This window comes from Megalopta genalis, chromosome 3, assembly GCF_051020955.1.
Source record: "Megalopta genalis isolate 19385.01 chromosome 3, iyMegGena1_principal, whole genome shotgun sequence".
Taxonomy (NCBI): Eukaryota; Metazoa; Arthropoda; class Insecta; order Hymenoptera; family Halictidae; genus Megalopta; species Megalopta genalis.
In genome coordinates this window covers 5,944,084-5,958,641 of record NC_135015.1, presented here as the reverse complement: position 1 = coordinate 5,958,641, position 14,558 = coordinate 5,944,084, and the positions used below count along the sequence as shown (strand labels likewise).

Sequence of the window (14,558 nt, the reverse complement as noted above, 5' to 3'; positions counted from 1 at the left end):
TCCCCGTCAACGAGTAGGATAATTGCAGGAAAGTTTCCGATGTCCTTCGTTGGACGGAAAAGCGCATTTATAATGAGACTAAGTAAGTTAACGATCGGGCTGAAAAGCGATCCGTGAATAATCCTATGCAGAGAGTGCACCTCACCCATGCGACATGTTCGCCGATGAATTTTTAACGGAAGACTAATGGCCGCTAGAGAAATTGTTCTCCGCGAGAGTAGTTACGTCGTGGGAGATTAAAACTTGGAACAGTTATAAATGTGTACGGTATCTCCCTGGGAGGACAGGCCGAAACGCGAGGCTTCAGACTTGGGATATAAAAAGCCACAATAAAATTACACATTCCTTCTGCCTCGTGCAATTTTAAACAAGGAGAGTAGGTTAGTAGTGTACGCTACGTCATAGGATACATAGAATAAAACCGGCTATACATAGAACGGTGGCACCCGACGATTAATTTAATAGTCATCTATTACTGTTGTCAATAGGCTTTAGACATCTGCGTAGTAAATATTTGCTTCTTGTGTCATAGGTTCATTTCTAAATACATTGTGTCCTTCGAAACTTCAAGAAAGTTGAAATGCTATTCGCGTTACGATCTCCAGTATAGAATTACGTTAAGCATGTATTAACACGTTGACTGCCACGCGTATTTATAACAAAATCTCCTACAGGCCACCCGTGCCGCTATAGGAAGCGTGCGCTGTTAATTCATGTCTGTTTCTGTTCCTGCATGAACAGTTGGAATCTTTGCCGAGTACCGAATGGTATAACTTAAAATCTCTGCCCTTATTTTTTTTCAACAATGAAAAGAGATCGGATTGCCCGGAAGGAGAAGCATAAATAAAATTACATCGTCAGATTCTGATTTGGATACTGATAGATATAATCTTAGTGATAATGAATGTTATGAAGATACTATTGACGAGATTTTACGAGAGAGAGAGAGAATTAGCCATGGAAGAAGAAAGAAATGTTGATGATACTGAGGAAGCTACAGTTCAAATAAAAGATACGAAATGGACCGATCAGAGGCACGAGCATATCTGAAAAAACCAACAACTTTTTGTCCAAGCTGTCCTGATCAACCTCAACTTTGCAGAGAATGTTTTAATGTTATACGCTGCGAATAATTTTTTTAATAAACCATTTTTATAAGAATTCAATAGTTTCATTACCTCCTGTAGAACATTTGACGAAATATTTTCAGAAATCCTTTACAAAGGATTTACTTACAAGTAATTACTTACAAGTAATCAAATCAGCGTCACCCGAATTACGGGTGACGTGGCCTGATGAGAACTTTTGCTGTCACCCGAATACGGGTGACGCGGCAGTCAACGTGTTAAAGAAGAGGAAACTTAAGAGGTACTAGTAAGACTTCTAAATACAGTGTTAGAAATTACCAGTCGTTCTTAGGCGGTGATACTGGAAAAGTAAACTCCTCTGCATGTCAGCAGCAGCATGAAGCACGCTATTGAAAGCTTTATAGATCGTAAACAACGCGAAGAACGTGGAACAGTGAAACGAATTTTTTAACTGGCCGAACGACCGGCTTAAAGAACAACGATTCTAGCTGCGATGACCCTGGAACGACCAACGGGAAATGAGAAGAAGAAAAAGTACTATGAAAAGCATCCTTTCCAGTAAAATTTTAGTTTTTTATTATTAATTTAGTGAATCCTCCTATTCTTCGAATTTCACTTTATAAGAAATTCGTTTGTTACACTATCTTCTCGTTCACACATTTACACAGTATTATAATAACGTTATCGACAGCAGTAAGTTCTGTCTCAACGCCTAAAAAAATTGACAATGATTGCATCCGAGAGTTGATGTACTTCTGCATAGGTTTATATCCAAATAATTCTAAAACATATTCACCCTCGAACAAAGAAACTGGCATAGACTGACAATTATAAATCAGTTCACATTTGTCAACACGAATAATACGAACTTCGAATCTTCGGAGAGAGTTGAGCCGTTTATTTCGAAAGTGGCATGAGTCACTTTGTTTTTAAGTCGATATATTTAAGGGTTTGCGTTTTAACACGTTTAAAAATATGGATGCTAACTTTCGAGAAGATTTACTTGTATTTGTTACCTCAGGATACTGAGATATTTTTCTCAGTATAAATAACTTCGTATAAACATTAAAAAATCACCACTTTTCATTACGGTAAAGTGACTTATGCCACTTTCAAAATAAACGGCTCAGTTGCCTCTATGCGTGTATAGAATTCGACAGTTCCGAAATGTCTTCTTTTCGATAATCCGCAAGGCCGGAGGAGGGGGAGATGTTTCCGCAATCGGGAACCGATTGCATAAATTAACCGCAATAAATTCGTGGTTCCGGCCGCGCCTCGGTCCCAGAAGGCTTGTCGGTAACGAAGGTTAACCGACTTCTCCCCCGACGATTCACCAGGAAGAGTGAAGTCCGCCGAATTAGAGATAGGACCGCTTGTATTCTTTGAGGAAGTACACGTGTGTCGTAAAGCACAGCTGGACCGAGATTTACGAAGCAAGCCGGCGAGGAAGGCGTGCAGCAATGGGGATTGAGAATAGCGGGAGTTGTCCGCTGGGGGCTGCGAGGGGTACCATGGGGGTCGAGATGGGTCGAGACGGGCCGTGAGGGGGGGAGGGGTGTTGTCGGTAACTGAAGTGCGAGTGGGAGCGTAGAAGCACAGGAGGCGGAATGGCGACGCGACTACCAGGATTTATGGGACAGGAGAAACAATAGGGATTACCTTTACCCCCTGTCGCCCTACGAGTTCTCCTCCCTGCTTTGTTCCTTCCTACTTCCTGCGAAAGGACAGCGAGTGTCCGGAGACGGTAGAAGTAGCGGCCACGCAGCACGTGAAAACGGGTCGGGAATTATTCCGCCGAGAATCCAGTGGAATCTCGATTAGCTGAATTAATCGGGAGGCACCGGCACAAAGACGATCGGAAACTCCGTGGATTATAGAACGATCACTTTAGCGATACCCGTTTCCGCGTCTTTCCGCTACGAGAATCTAAACAACTAAAACTTTGTAAACACCTTTGTCGTAGAACTTTTCAACGCACTTATTCCAGTCACTATTTTCTTTAGACTCAGTATCGTCGCAGGCATGCTTTGAATGTTCTGATCAGCTTCGTTTTAATCAATTCGATACTAATATGCAGGATGAGTCACTTAACACGATGTCTCTAAATTATTTGGCAGTTAGTGACTGTATGGAGATACATTTCACAGAAACGTTACCGGTATCAAGGAAGTCCTATTATGGAATAATTTGTGATATTTTCCGTATTTATTATATCATATGGCATCATGCCATTAAGCGGATTATGATAGCTGCGACGGCCCTACGTACCTTTAAACAAGTCATCATTGATGTACGTTAATGTAATCGTTTAAAAATTTATGTAATACTCTATTAAATCATCAAGTTCACAATATTTCAACGTAAATTTACTTGCTTCTATGAATTTGAAAATATGTAACTCTATATGTAACTCTATATATGAAACTCTAACTGACAGTAACTGGTAGTCCTGTGTTAAGGATTAAGATCAGTGGTCCAATAAATGTTAGAAAATGTTCAATGGCCACGAAAATTATACCGATGTCAGCATTCGGTAGAAGTAGATGTGGCAGATCATGTACAGACACGTCAGCTGACGTTTCATAGAGAGTTTTATCAATCTTCTTTGTTTTTTTATGTTATTCAGCTTGGGATGAATGGAATCAGAATTTTCGTTCTCCAGTGAATTTTCCGTTTATCAGAAACAGTTCGGATGATCGATTTTGCACAGTATCAGCGGCTGTCAGAAGCATGTTCTTGATATCATTTGTCATTGTCAACCAGAAGACTTTCGTATCAACGTTCCCATCGGCGAAGTTGCAATTTTATCAAACCAAATACTTTACACATTGTTTCATCACAATGCGAATGAAGTATCAGAAATATTTATCACAGGTGAAAGTTGAGAAGAAAAATTTGACTGTTTCCAAGTATTACGAATCGTTTAGAAGTAAGAATTTTCAAAGCGGAAATAATTCTAAGAAGATTGGAGGAGAGAGAGAAGCTTTTGTCGCACAAGACAAGGGAAAACGGGAGAACTGGCCAAAGGTAGACGTGTCGATGGTAAATATTGGATTACGCGATTAACTTTCAATGGACTTTATCCCGAGCATAAGCAGACAGTTTCATCCCGTTTGCATCTGTCAACGCGACGTAATTCATTTTACACCGTATTATGCAATCGCTGCACGACGAAAGTTTCATGAAAGGGGGGTGTTTCGGCGAAATTTTGGGTGGTGCTGATTTCAACGGTCGAAAATGTTAGTCACCGCGAATATAACTGCTCGATCCAATCATCCAGAAACATTCGAGGAATTGAAACCGTACGAAAAACTGACTTCGAATTACAATCGAAATTACATTCGAATAAAACTATTCGAATGTAATGAAATATTGCAAATATACAATGTTGAAATATTGTATGTACATGCAATAGTACGTAGTTATATTTATTGTATTTATCGTATTCACTACATCGTATTCTTTTATAAAATATGATAAAAATATCGTCAATGAGAAACGTGAATTACCTATATTCACAAAATTAATTTCATGATTTTTACGTGAAATACAAAACCGTGGTCGACACATGTGCGACGATGGTAGCGAACGTGATAAATAATAATCTTGAGATTTCAGTTTTGATCTTGCACCCGTCACTTTTACACATTTTTTACCGTCTCAGTAAATCTACAGTTTACATGCTATGGCCAATGACTGAAATCTAAAACCGATCCCATCAATCTATATTAATGCTACAATTGTAAAATGATATTACATATGTTACACATCGCGTACGATCTGCATTGCTTTAAATTTCTTCATACTCTGTATAGCACATTAGGCTTTGACCCATTATTTCAATAAATAAATAAAATGAATAAATGTGAACTGATTCATTATAGTGTCATGGCAATTTGAAAATAAGGTACAAATTATATTGAAAAGTTGGAAAACATAAATGTTAATCCTCTGCACCTCAGAAAATCTCCAGTTCTCGCACTCACCTTAATTTAGCCAGCGACACGTATTCAAGAAAAGATTGCTGCAATTATGATACTATAAAGATGACAAATTTCTTTTTAAGATTTTGGATCGAGTAACCATTTCCTGTGTTCCGTCATTTTGATTTTATTTGAAACGCCATTTACAACGTCCGCGAAGAAATTCGAGCAGCCAATGCGTTTTTCGCATACAATTTTGATCAGTGGAGAACCGGTTGCGATAAAACAAGCGGGATTTTTTCCGTGTTGCTCGCCAGGGTTGTTGGCAGTTTCCACTAGACGCCGGTATCGCCGGGCACACCGACGGTCCCTTAATCGTCTGGATCCGAGGTCCGGTCTCTCTCGACGCGGGGTTTGTTTGAATATCGTTAACCGCTTCGCGAACGCAACAGGAGGCACGGGGATTGAAAACGAAACAGGGACAACGACGAAAAAAAAGGCGAGCAGAGCTCTGTGTTAGAGCCCCTGGTTCCTCGAGAATCCGCTTTGTTGACAGTAACGAGAGAAAGAGAGAGAGAGAGAAAGAAAGAGAGAGGCAGTGGCGTAACCGGCCGCGTGTAAGCCGTCGTTCTTCGATGAAGAATTATTCAAAGCACGATCGCCCCACCGTGTCGCCGAGCCGTTTGTGTTTGTCCACGAAAAAGGTAACAGGGACGCGAGGGAAGAAAGGAACGGGGACATCGGAGGAAGATGACAGTTATTCATCGAAACAACCGACGTCCTGTTGCTTTGAGAGCCGTCGGGAAACGCGGCAAGGAATTGAGTCCCTTAGACGACGTTCGTCCCGTTTTTACTTTCAAAAGAAAAAGTAATATTATACGAAGAAAAGGAGGCGAGAGCACGAGGATACGCGCGAGAGGAGACCGGAGAAGAGAGACTGGGAGAGACCAGTTGAAGCTTTTAATGAAAACAGAGGAGGCATCGCAGCGTAAGGCAAGACTGACACACCAGGGGACCTCTCTTCATCGCAGAGACTCCCACTTCCTACTCTTTTTGCGCAAAGTGTGTTCTTTATTTTGTTCGCGTCACGATTTCGCGTATAGGCATACCTGCTAGTTAATTGGAGATCTCGGTACCCTCCTGCGCCCTTGAGAATTCTTGAATAGCATGGATCAAGCTGTGCGCTGACGGGGTTGCGAGAAAATTAAGAATGTTTATGGAAATTCTTGTTTTCAAGAGTCGCTTGTTTGCGACACGACGAACAGTGTTATTACTCGGTCGAGAGATACGTTATATTCACTGTGAATATTTTATTTTGGACTTTTACCGACGAGAATTTTCCCAAGCGAATAGATTTACGCTTCTAAAAAGTTAAGCACGATTTCAATATTCAATTTCATCTGGCGACGTGATTCTTAAAATTGAATGCTGAATGCTGAATAGGTACGCTGTGTGGTCTTTTTTATTTTTTTATTTAATGTCGCATCTGCTTGATAGCAATTAGCGACTACTTGTGGGATAACATTTGAACCGTTTATTTTGAAAGTGGCATAAGCCACTTTGTTTTTAAGTCGATACATTTAAGGGTTTGCGTTTTAACACGTTTAAAAATATGGATGCTAACTTTCGAGAAGATTTACTTGTATTTGTTATCTCGGGATACTGATATTTTTCTCAGTATAAATAATTTCGTATAAACATTAAAAAATCACCACTTTTCATTACGGTAAAATGACTTATGCCACTTTCAAAATAAACGGCTCATTTATAGGTCACATGTAGTGTAATATACAATAGCTTTGCATTACATTTTTACAGTATTTCCTTAATCTAGGCTTCTTAAGTTACTATGTAATTTCGCTATATAAACAATTTGGTTTCTTCCAAATATGACATAACTTTTGCTGTCTGTTTGTAGTTGTCCAAATATTCTTTGATGGTATTAGGCATTTTAAATTTTTTTCTGATATTGATGTGCTTAACTGTAAGCTCAGTGTTACAGTTGTTAAACAAATTAGTTTGTTTAGAGTATGTACTGATGTGTACGCTATGTTGTTAAGGAGAGATTGGAGATTTTAGAAAGTCAAACACGAACATAACATTTTCCTTTATCTGGGAAAATAACACAATCTAGAAAATACGCTAAGAAAATGCACAGTGTGGTCAAACAACACGGAATCAAGATTTTTAAATATTAGACAAGTATAATATTTAACATTCCGCTTCCTCCAGAAGAAATCGTTCTATGTAATTAGAAATTTCATTCTTGAGTCTTTTTGCGAAGGAAAGGTAAACAAACAAAGTGAATTCGAGATCTTGAAAACTTAGAAACCCGGTTTTTTGGGTTTCCCTCGACAGGTTTCCGAAAATACGAATTTATATGGAGATCGGAAGTTGCAAAATTTCGCGCGGCGTTGGTGCGCGATCGAATTCGCTGATAATAGTTGGGAAGATTCTAATGTAAACACGGTGGGTGGTGCGCGCCGAGTAAAAATAGATGTCAGCGAAATCGATAGACAAGATGTGGAGCGAAGGCGTAACGGGAAAGGGGGATGAATCGATTCTTACGGGAGCCGGCAACAGCGGAGAAAATAAATCTGACAGAAGCCAACAAACTGACAGGCACACGTTGAGAAAAACTTCAGAAATAGAGGTCTTGATTGTTCGTTGTCCTAAAGTTACCGAATCCTTTTCCGTTTATTGTGTAACGACTGATTCTTTCTATATTTTTTATTCCGTGACCCGTTTCTTGTTGTCAATTTTACAAGTTTCGTTGTAAAACATTACTCAAGACGGGGTATTTGTGTTTCCTTTACCCCGAGACACGGTCAGGACCAGGTCCTGCTAAGAATAGGAGCGAATATAATTGAAAGTAAGCTCTGGAAATGAAACAATATAAATTCTTAAAGGACCCTTTGTCGGCTCTCGGTTCCTTTGATTACTTCAATATTTAGTTCATCGCGGTCTGCTGCGTCGTATAAAGAAGTCGCGGAATTATTTCCACTTTTCTGCTCGCTCGATTCGCGTTAATTTGCGCATTATCCTCCGGGCAAATCGTGAAACCTTTCATGAATCTTAAAACCGATATTCATTTTGCTCGATTGTACTGTTTATTCTGTTCTATCTGTTTCTCTCGTCTAAATTCGTTCGACGAAACTGCAAATAAAATCACCACATAGTTGTATTGACAGTAAAGTTGGCCGATATGCAAACACATAAATATGTAGTTGAAATAGGATTCTAAAGTTTTTCAAGTGATGGTTACTGACGTCTTACTGCTCTACGAGTCGGTAAGGAGTTCAAGTAGTATAATCGGTCTATAGTCAGACCGTCAGTAATACTTAATACGGTAAGTACACATTTGCCGTTATGGATCCACATTTGAGGAAGTATACAATATAGATCTTTGCTTTGGACACCGGGAATATGTAGGTCTGACTAATGACAACTGTAACTACTTAGAAAGTACTCGCAGTAGACCAACTTTGGCGCCTTTCATTTATGCACTGATTTTAGAACTGCAACAGAGACACTGTCATTTTTACTGGACTTGGTTAAGTTACGTGCTTCAGCCTTGTACACTCTTCAGATGAAAAAACTACCTATTTTCTATTTCCGATCTAGTAAAATCTTTTATTCTTCCGTGACGCATTTGTTTGACCCCTTGTCTTATAATTTCACTGACAGCTAGTCATTAACAATTTCTTACGAGAATAGAACGTATAATTTATTTTCGATGTGAAAAGAACGAATAACGCCCACATTTCGCAATCTATATTCGAGATCTCGATAACGATTCTGACACGATATTACATGGCGAGGGGATCAAATACGAGATCATGAAAGTGGGTCAAAACTGTGGGAGAAAATTGACCACAACTATTTCCGAGGATGGTGCGAGGTTTGATGACCGTTTCCAAATCACAAGAAAATTTTATATTGAAGGGGAGAGCACCAAGAAGCGAATCCATCGTCGTGAGAGCAACAGTTGTTCGCTCATTTTCTTATATTCCCCGACAACGCGGCGTTCGTCCGTGATACTCCGCTCGCTCATTTATGTATGGAAGCTCGTAACGGCCGAGCGGAACGAATTGCGTAAAACGACGTTATATAATGGAAGCCGGAGCAACTGTAATTTCTCGTGGTTTCCACATCGACGCGGGAAACTCGCGAACGAACAATGTCGAAAGGTTATGGTTAGGGAAGAAGAGAAAGACCAGGGGGGAGTCGGTGGGAAAGGAGGAGGGTCGCCGTCCCCGAGGAGCAATCGACTTCTGGCGAGTGGGCGAGGTGTACCTTATTACAAGTTCGATTCTAGTCGTGTTACAGCTCCCCGTGGACCGTGTTGTAGATTGCTGTCTTACGAGTCCTGCCCTTTATACCTCAAGACGTTTTCCTTTTCGCAGCATACACACACACACACACACACACACACACACACAGCTCGCATTATTTCCCGCGGCACCTTTCATCTCCCTTCGCGAGCGCTGGCTTTCTTGTTTGGCAAACTAATTTAAAAGGGCGCCGCGGAACTAGGTCGGAAGAGCGTACCTTTTCCAGTGACCTTTCGATCACGACCTTCCCTCAGATTCGAATCTGCGGCTTCGTTGCGTACGCAAATGTTGGAATCTGATTTCAAAAACTGATTGTGCACGTATCTATTTTGACGGTAGGAGTTTTCTGCTAGAAAGTATTTATCGTTTGTTACTTTATTCTAATATGCCCAACTGCGATTGATTTGAGTTTGATATTTATCGTTAACGCGCTAGGTTTACGGAACACGTTAAAATTGCGGGTTTTCAATGAGGGGTTAATTTTTAATTTACGATTATTCAGATTCTGAAGATACATTTATGAGTTATTTATTCGATACACGTGTTAGTTGGGACAAATATTATGATATACTCGTTAAAAATCAGAATAAATGTCTTACTATTACTTTTATAAACTAATATAAAATAGCTGCTTTTAGTGCTTCGTAAATCTAGTATTAAATACATTTTTGAAAAGCACAGCTGACAATAAATTCCAGTCATAATAAATGTTCACATTTATCAATCGCGATCAGAGTATTCAAAGACACTTCTTTCATGATTACTTGATCAAAATTGTAAATGCGATTGCTAATGGAATCGTTTGCACTTGTCTCCATTAAACCAGTACTCTAATATGACTTACAAATCACCTTGGACTCTAAAATTGTTAAATGACCATGATAGTTATTTGGGATCAGCTTTGGGGGATTAAAATCACTCGCAGCATCTAAGTCCATAAATTGTTGTTCAACTTTCTGTACTGATCTTGAAGGAGTCGACCCATATTTTAACATGATTACTCTCAATTATGAACAAGAAAAATACTACTCCTAGAACAGGTTGAAGCATTCGCAACGAAAATCGCTTAGCACAGTGCCAGGCAAATCGGAAAAATCGCCACGACTGCCGCTTAGCAACAATGAAGACAATTTTCCCCACTTTTCCAACGGTGACCTGAAATTCGTTACATTTTGATATCGCAAGGGCGCGGTATTAGAGAATTCGATAGTTCCTCTCCTGCAGATACTTAGTATGCAAAGCCAGCAAGGACGAAGGTCCGCGGCTGGTAAGACCGCGGTTATTCCGACCGCCGAAGTAAAATAAATATTAGCGACCGTTCGCCGAGCACTTTTGTTCGGCCAGGAACGCGGCGAAAATTCGATAACTGAGACACGGAGGCGCATAATTATTGTCCATTATACCGGCGGTCGGAATTGGCTTCCTCGGGAGCGGTGTTCAGGAATACAAAGCACGGCGCTTGGCGCCGCGGCACAAACGTGCAAAGTCGGAGGAAAATTGCGAGGTTGACGCGCCTCGCCGGTTGAAAAGCGGCGGCGCGGCGTGTCGCCGTTCCGCGCCGCTCCGCTCCGCTCTGCTCCGCTCCGCTACGGTTTGCGGCTAGAACGCGTCGGAATCAGAAACGAGAGAGGCTCGAAGCGGGAGCCCGGAATCCCCCGAACACCGGAGATTTAATACAGCTCGCTGCATACTAAATCTACGCGGAACAGAAGAGCCGTGGTTGCGATAGGGCGCGACACGGAACGCGAAATGGCCGGGGAAAAGAGGAAAACTCATCGGAATCCCTAGCTCGCTTTTACCCTCGATCGTTCGCAAACGCTGGTCTGGAGGGGTTCAGGAAGGGAAAAAGAAGAGGGTGCGAGGGTCGGTGGGAGAGAGCAGGAGAGACCAGAGGGAGGGAGCATTCTTTGGAAATCCTAGAGCTGCTTCTGTAGCGGCGCTTCTGTTACCGGAGGGGTAAATCGGTATCGTTTCGTTTAAATCCACGTCGTTTTACGAGCTGGCGACGGTGCAAAAAAAATGGGAAACCTTTCACGAGATGGCGTGGCTCGCTTGCTCGCTCTCTTTCTCTCTCTCTCTCTCTCTCTCTCTCTCTCTCTCCCTCTCTTATTCTCTCACTCTTTCTCATTCTCTCTTCTCGCCGCACACCGCCGCGTCGGCAACGGTGTTTATTTTAGAATGCTTCGTTCGTCGCCGTAAATGCAATTACGGTCTTCCTGCGGGAATCGATTATCGCATTAAGTTATCTCGTCGACGCATCGGCTTCTTCGGCGGCGAGGATTTAAATAGAAACGTTTTTGGCCACCGGGTACTGCCGCGAATGTAAATAGTGCACACCGTGAATACGATATGAGCGACGACACAGAGAAAATTCGTCTACGGGCTGGTTTTAGCGTTTGTGAGGGGTTCCACGTTGAACCGAAAGGAAATTGTGCACCGCGCAATTCAGACTCTGGAATCGAATCTGATTCTGTCGTTATATTATGTTGATTAGTTTGGAATGTTTAATTTAAACCTGATGTGTTCTTCGAGTCTATCCGACACGTTTACGATTCCATCAATTCGATTCTATCAGAGAGATCGCGTAAAATCAAATTGGTTTATATGAATGTTTCTAGTATTATCCAGAAATAAAACTCAACTCTCTTGCGCCCTACGATGAAGCATAATAATTACGGCAGTGGGTTTATAATATATATAATATAATATAATATAATATAATATAATATAATATATAATATAAAATAATAATAATATAATTAAAAATAATAATAATATAATATATAATAAAATAATATAATATAATAATATAATAATTATGATACTTCACCGTAGGGCACAAGAGAGTTGAGTTTTATTTCAGGATAATACGAGAAACATTCATATAAACCAATTTGATTTTACGGGATCTCAGAATGACGAATGATAGAATCGAATTGATGGAATCGTAAACGTGTCGGACAGACTCGATATAAAATGTAATGCATCGTAAAGCTATCTTAATTGAAAAAAAAACAGTTTATTACCTTATAATGCCAAAAGATACAAGAATATGGAGATCATAATTTTTTTGGCATTATAAGGTAGTAAACTGTTTTTTCAATTAAGATAGCTTTACGATGCCATTGTATCATTATTAAATGATAATGTCAACGTTGTTGAATGTTATGCTTCTGGAAGAGGTTGTATATAATTATTTCTAGCCTTCCTAGGTAAGCAGAAATGGAAAAAATGACCAAAACTTTTCAATATCTACAGTCAACATGTGCAAAGTTACTTAACATTAGAACTTCGAGAACTCCAGAACACTAGAACTACGCAAACTTCGTCTGATTTCTAGTATAAAGTATGCTTGAATAAACAAGTTTACCGAAAAGTTTCTCATAGAAACATTTTTATAATTTCAGTAACTGTAAAAGAAAAAAATCAGACACCATTCATTTTCACTACTTCGATAGTTCCAATGTTATATCCACAGAAATCGTTGCAAAAGACAAACAATCGGCACGAAATCAATTAACAGCGAAAAATAGAGAAATCATCGCGGATTCGTAATGCAATCCAACAACACGCGGGGCCGAGCTTTTTGATAAACGAAAGACGCGACGTCTTATAGCGCGTTTATATTTTCCCGAATTTATGACGGTCTCGTTGAAATTGAATTGAAGCGCAGGCGATTAAAGTTTTATAGGCGAGTACCGCTTCGGGCATAAATTTCTGTTATTTTATAGTGTGCAGGTTCTTTTAATTAATTTATTTTTTCCCCGCGCTGAATATAATTGCGTGGCCCGGTTTCTTCAAGGTTCTGAACGGAATCCGTTCAGCCGTCCCGCCCCGACGAGTGTTCCAGTAATGGAGTTCCCCGATCCCCGATTGCTTTCAATACTTTATTCCGCGGACGGTGTACGTTCATAGGCATTATAATCAGCCGGCACAATTCGATTGATTGAACGAAATGCAGAATAATAGGGTCGCGGGCAATGCGGACGCGAGAATGCCCCGGGGCTTAATTACACGCGGCGAAGAGGCAGCGCCGAATATCGCGCTACGCGAAAATTTATTCGTTCGGCGCGCCGATTTCACCGCTTCTTTTTGTCGCTAATAATTAGAAATAATAATTACCAGGCGGAGGGGGCGGTGGGAGTGCGGGAGGGCCGCGCTCTCGCTCGGAATAATAATAAATCACCAACGATACCGGGAAACGTTGGTCCGGATTAATTTGAGAGCCGCGCCAATTAGAATTTTTCCGATCGCGCTGCTGAAAAACATAATGGCTGTGAAGCACGCGACGTAGATGTGAAAGAAGTTCACCGTTCTCGGCGGCTTTAATGGGAATATCGTGGCTCGCGTTTAATTGCTATTTCGCTTTAATGATTTTCGCCGTCACTACATAACCGCGGAATCGGAATCTAAAATTATTATGTTCGAAGTTTTAGTAGACCGTAACTCTTTCTACAATTTGCAATCTCCGTAGGTTATTTCGTACAACCTGGTGTAGGAAAAAATGTCAAAAAATGACCTTCGCCAAAAATAAATAGGAAGATCATCAGCAGACTAATGATACAAGGATGTTTGCTCGTTAATCATAATGAATATTTTTACCGCAGGAGTCTTTTAGTCCGTGGACGAAACGTTTCCCTCGTTTTCGTTCCCACGAAAGTGACTGCGGAAATTATGATTTATGATTATTTTAATAATTGCCTAATTTAATAACATCTACATTAACCAACGTTAATAGAATTTACGTTTCATATTGATCTAAATGATCTTTCAGTTAATTGCAGACATTCGGCACTCACTCCGCATTTTACGAAACAGCCGGCGGAGTGAAAACAGATTTTAACACTTTATCGACCGCTAGCCTATTTATCGGCTTTTCGATTGCCAATGTTTATCGATCGCTAGCCTATCAATCGGCTTTTCGATTGCCAATGCTTATCGACCGATAGCCTATTAATCGACTTTTAGCTATCGACGGTTTTCGCTTCTTTACTGTTTTGTTAGTAGCTGACCTCCTGTATGCTGACCTCCCCATATCCTTATGAATTATAATTATAATAATAATTATTATTTATTATTATTTTTAAAGGAATAAGCACAACACAATGAATAGCGAAAATTTAGCCGGTACTGGGAGCAAATGCGCGCGCGACTAAGCCAGTCCTTACTGAGTGGCAGCCTCAACCACGACCGGACGATAAAGTGTTAATCAG

The 14,558-nt window shown here is 40.5% G+C and overlaps 1 protein-coding gene across 9 annotated transcripts in view; it reads right to left on the bottom strand.

The window, feature by feature from the left end:
* Window positions 1-14,558, bottom strand: part of Rbp6 (RNA-binding protein 6) — a 1,210,230-nt gene that overhangs the window by 196,960 nt on the left and 998,712 nt on the right. The window lies entirely within an intron of this gene.